The following is a 5182-nucleotide window of genomic DNA, read 5'->3' as shown; positions in this document are numbered from 1 at the left end:
GCCACGCTCTCTCTCCATCCCACCAGAACAAACGGGGAAAAATTTTCAAAGTGTGGGAGAACCGGGGACCCGACCGGTGGCACTCTGCCTCTCGCTGCCGCCCTCCTGGAAGCGTCCTCGGCCACTCGGTGTCCGGCAGATTTCAGAGCTCCGGAATGGTGAAAAAGAACCGGTGAGAGGGCGACTCCGGATTCTCTCTGCCGGGCGAGGACCACCGCAGGCGGCATGGGAAGTCTGACAGGAGACGGCGCTGCGGGCAGGATTTCGAAGTGCATGGGCTTTTGGCCTCGGCGAAAGTCGAAAAAATTTTGCGGTCCGAGCTGCCCTGCTCCTGCCGGGGAAGGCTCACCGCCGGCGGCTGCCGACCCCTGGCTTGCCCGCCGGATGTCCTTCGAAGGCTGCTGAAAAAGAACTGCCAGGCGGGCACCTCTCGGAAGAACCGCAGACAAAAACATAAAAATTTTGGGCGATCCGACCCTCAGTGCACCTTCGGCGGCAGAGAAAAGCATCAAAAATACCGGTCAAAGAAGCGAGGTTTTGGTCGACTCTGCCAGGTTTTTGCACAAAGTGTTGGCATCGTGCGGCGTCGCGCTTTGCTGTACCGTATCCCCAATGGAGTGGCGCCCGGCGGGGTAGGCTAGCCATGTGAGGTCGAGGGCGGGAGGACGGGACGTAAGCCAGGCCGTTCTCCACAAGTAAATTCCGGACGCGGAGACCCCTTCTCCGCCCTACGGTCCCCAATGGGGTGGCGCCCGGCGGGTGAGGCTAGCCATGGGAGGACGGGACGTAAGCCAGGCCGTTCTCCACAAGAAATTCCGGACGCGGAGACCCCTTCTCCGCCCTACGGTCCCCAATGGGGTGGCGCCCGGCGGGTGAGGCTAGCCATGTGAGGTCGAGGGCGGGAGGACGGGACGTAAGCCAGGCCGTTCTCCACAAGTAAAATTCCGGACGCGGAGACCCCTTCTCCGCCCTACGGTCCCCAATGGGGTGGCGCCCGGCGGGTGAGGCTAGCCATGTGAGGTCGAGGGCGGGAGGACGGGACGTAAGCCAGGCCGTTCTCCACAAGTAAAATTCCGGACGCGGAGACCCCTTCTCCGCCCTACGGTCCCCAATGGGGTGGCGCCCGGCGGGTGAGGCTAGCCATGGGAGGACGGGACGTAAGCCAGGCCGTTCTCCACAAGAAATTCCGGACGCGGAGACCCCTTCTCCGCCCTACGGTCCCCAATGGGGTGGCGCCCGGCGGGTGAGGCTAGCCATGTGAGGTCGAGGGCGGGAGGACGGGACGTAAGCCAGGCCGTTCTCCACAAGTAAAATTCCGGACGCGGAGACCCCTTCTCCGCCCTACGGTCCCCAATGGGGTGGCGCCCGGCGGGTGAGGCTAGCCATGTGAGGTCGAGGGCGGGAGGACGGGACGTAAGCCAGGCCGTTCTCCACAAGTAAAATTCCGGACGCGGAGACCCCTTCTCCGCCCTACGGTCCCCAATGGGGTGGCGCCCGGCGGGTGAGGCTAGCCATGTGAGGTCGAGGGCGGGAGGACGGGACGTAAGCCAGGCCGTTCTCCACAAGTAAAATTCCGGACGCGGAGACCCCTTCTCCGCCCTACGGTCCCCAATGGGGTGGCTCCCGGCGGGTGAGGCTAGCCATGTGAGGTCGAGGGCGGGAGGACGGGACGCAAGCCAGGCCGTTCTCCACAAACTCCCAGCGGTAGAGTCTCGGCTCTCCGCTCTTTTGATCGATCTGACACAGCGCGATCCGGCGGGGCAAGGCACTTTGCTCGGTCAGGGGTATTGGCCCCGGCCGGTTTATGGTAAAGCGTTCCTTAGCCTCAGTCTTGGTCGCGCATCAATCCCCCGCTCCCCGTGAGCGGCTGTCGTCCTCTGCCTAAGGTTGTGTAGCGCGGTGCCAGTGTGGTCCTCGCACGGCCCCGCTCCTGCCACAAGCGGTAGGACTCTCTGCTTCGGCTGAGGTTTGCTACGAAGCGTATGGAACGGGCGTACTCCACCGTACCGTGGGTGGGGGGCGGCGGCGTTGGCGGCGGCAGCGTCCAGCGAGGAGCTCCGGCTCCCCGCGGTAGCGCCTCGCCTAGTGTCCCTCGGGCAAGTCCAATCGCCCCCCGCCCGGTCGGAGAGCGCAGACACTTCTGTGTCCACGGTTTATTTCCGCAGCACGAAAAGGGACGGCTCCCGCTTGCTCCTCGCGGGGACGAGGCTTAGACCCACCGTGGCGCTTCCGCGGTAGGTAGGGTCGTCTGCCGTAGGAGCGGTAGCGGTCGAGTGGTCCCCAGTGTACCCTGTTAGCGCTGCCCGCCTACGCCTGAAGAGCTGCGGACCGAGAAAAAGGTTCGCTCCGCTGCTGACGGCGAAGCGCGCGGCACGCCGCGGAAGAGGAGAGGGAGCGGTCGCCCCCGGGGCGGCTCCCCTCCGAGTCCGGCAGAAGCAGAGATTGTAGCGGAGGGGGGGGTTTTTCTAAATTCCCCGGGCGTGTTATCCCCAGCGGTAGCCTTCGAACTCTTCAACCGCAAGCACGATCGCACGTTCACAGCACCCGTCACTAGGAGCCGGGCCAGAGGCGGGCGGCAGACGAAACCGACATGAGCGCTTAAGGGTATTGCACCCCCGGCGCCCAGACCCTGGAAATTGAGTCTGCCCCCAAAGCCCACCCGCGTCCTCCTTGGCGCTCCCGGAGTACATGGTCGTAGATGGGCCATCGGTCGCTAATGCCAAACTGCGTCCCAGGGGTGCGTCCCCTCTGACCAACGGCAGACCCATCCCTCTCGCCAATCCGCGGATCCCCGCCAGGTCCCGAACAGGGCTCGTCCTTTAGCGTTTCAAATGCGCCCTCCCCGCCATACGAGGGGTTGAGGACCGTAGCCTTCCCTTACGAGAGGCACCAGGGGTGCGCCTGCTCGAGGGCCCGGCCGTGGGCGTAACGCTTGGGCCGCCCGGGGGAGTCGGTAGACCATGGGAGACCAACACTCGCACCCGAACGTTGCCCGTGCTTTGTGGAAGAGAGCTTCTTTTGCGAGGTTGTCGCTGCGGATGGCGCCCGGACAAACCCTATCCCTAATACTTCTGGGGAATTGGCGTCTAAGCCACCCTGCTCGGTATCCCTGCACCCACGAAGGGGGCCGTGGAAGGCTTGGGGTCTCGCCGGCGAAACCGACCGGATGCCCGGGGTACTGAACCCCCGGGGTCCCACCCTGGAAATTGAGCCGTCCGACCCCGCCACGTCTTCCTAGTGCTCTCCTTGGCTCCCCCGCCTGTGGGCGTCGTTAGGGGCTGCGGTCATCAGCGCCGGCTAAGCTTCGGCAACACGGCCGACCCACCCCTTCGGCGCCTGGGGGAGCCTGGTCCCAGTCCGGGCCGTTCCGTAGGGGCGGCTATCCCTTACATGAGGGACTCGGTGCGTCCGCTCGGGCTGCGGGGCTCCGGCTCCGACAGCCGGGGAGCTGGTTTTGACCGCGGGCCTCGACGGGAGCCGGCAGGGACCGGACTTAGGCGTCAAGCCGAAAATAACCCCGGCACCCTCGCGTGCTTCCAAAGCGAGGGGACCTTTGGCCGAGCGGGGGCACCGGAAGCCGAACCGACCCCAACCCCTCTTCCTACCCCAGGGCTGGGCTGACCAATCCCCTGATCGGGTCTAAAATGGAAGAAGGGGATTCGAGGGAAGGGGCTGGCGGAAGGCAGTTGCCCGACGGAGTAGGCGAAGGCCAGGCCGTTTCCGAGTCCCGAGCAGAGGAGGGCGAACTCGGCTCTTCATCGACCGACGGCGAGGCGAGGGCGGTGGCTGCCGCGGGGAAGACTCCATTGCTCGTCAGCGCGCTAGGAGCGGGGCCGACTGGCTGCTCGGGGTATGGCATCCCCGGGGGCCCACCCTGGAAATCTTCGCTCCTCAGCCGCTGCAGGTTATAAGGTCCCGCCGCGCGTAAGCGCTCAACTCTCCGACCCACGGATGTCGAGCCCATGGTGAGCCGGCCGTTTCGTACGGGGAAAAGGGGTCCTCTGGCCCCACATCGATCGAGGGGGGTTTAGATCCGCGGAGGCACGCACCGCGAGGCGAATCGCTGCTTTTCCCCAAGAGGTTAACCTTCAAACCACCGAGTAGGTTCGGGGCAGGGCCGACAGTCTGCACTGGGGTATTGCATCCCTGGTGGGGCGACCCTGGAAATCTCTGCCTCTTTCCACTCTTTCGGTTGGGCCTCTCGTCGGGGCGAGCGTAAGTCGGCAAGCAGACGTGGGAAGAGGCTTCTTACCGGTGACACTCCCTTCGTGAGAGAGGCAGGTACTCGCCCCGGACCCCGGTCCAAATCTGCGCGGGCCGGACGGCGTCGGCCCTAGCCGAAGGCCGCTCCCGCGAAGCCAGGGAGCCGAAAATAACCCCGACACCCTCCGCGACCTCGCGTGCTTCCAAAGCGAGGGGAACCTTTGGCCGAGCGGGGGCACCCGAAGCCGAACCGACCCCAACCCCTCTTCCTACCCCAGGGCTGGGCTGACCAATCCCCTGATCGGGTCTAAAATGGAAGAAGGGGATTCGAGGGAAGGGGCTGGCGGAAGGCAGTTGCCCGACGGAGTAGGCGAAGGCCAGGCCGTTTCCAAATCCCGAGCAGAGGAGGGCGAACGACGTTCTTCATCGACTGACGGCGAGGCTAGGGCGAAGGCGGTGGCTGCCGCGGGGAAGACTCCATTGCTTGCCAGCGTGCTAGGAGCGGGGCCGACAGGCTGCTCGGGGTATGGCATCCCCGGGGGCCCACCCTGGAAATCTTCGCTCCTCAGCCGCTGCAGGTTATAAGGTCCCGCCGCGCGTAAGCGCTCAACTCCCCGACCCACGGACGTCGAGCCCATGGTGAGCTGACAGTTTCGTACGGGGAAAAGGGGTCCTCTGGCCCCACATCGATCGAGGGGGTTTAGATCCGCGGAGGCACGCACCGCGAGGCGAATCGCTGCTTTTCCCCAAGAGGTTAACCTTCAAACCACCGAGTAGGTTCGGGGCAGGGCCGACTGCCTGCACTGGGGTATTGCATCCCTGGTGGGGCGACCCTGGAAATCTCTGCCCCTTTCCACTCTTTCGGTTGGGCCTCTCGTCGGGGCGAGCGTAAGTCGGCAAGCAGACGTGGGAAGAGGCTTCTTACCGGTGACACTCCCTTCGTGAGAGAGGCAGGTACTCGCCCCGCACCCCGGTCCAA

Source organism: Engystomops pustulosus, unplaced genomic scaffold, assembly GCF_040894005.1.
Source record: "Engystomops pustulosus unplaced genomic scaffold, aEngPut4.maternal MAT_SCAFFOLD_191, whole genome shotgun sequence".
NCBI classification, from domain to species: Eukaryota; Metazoa; Chordata; class Amphibia; order Anura; family Leptodactylidae; genus Engystomops; species Engystomops pustulosus.
This window is presented reverse-complemented; position numbering follows the sequence as displayed.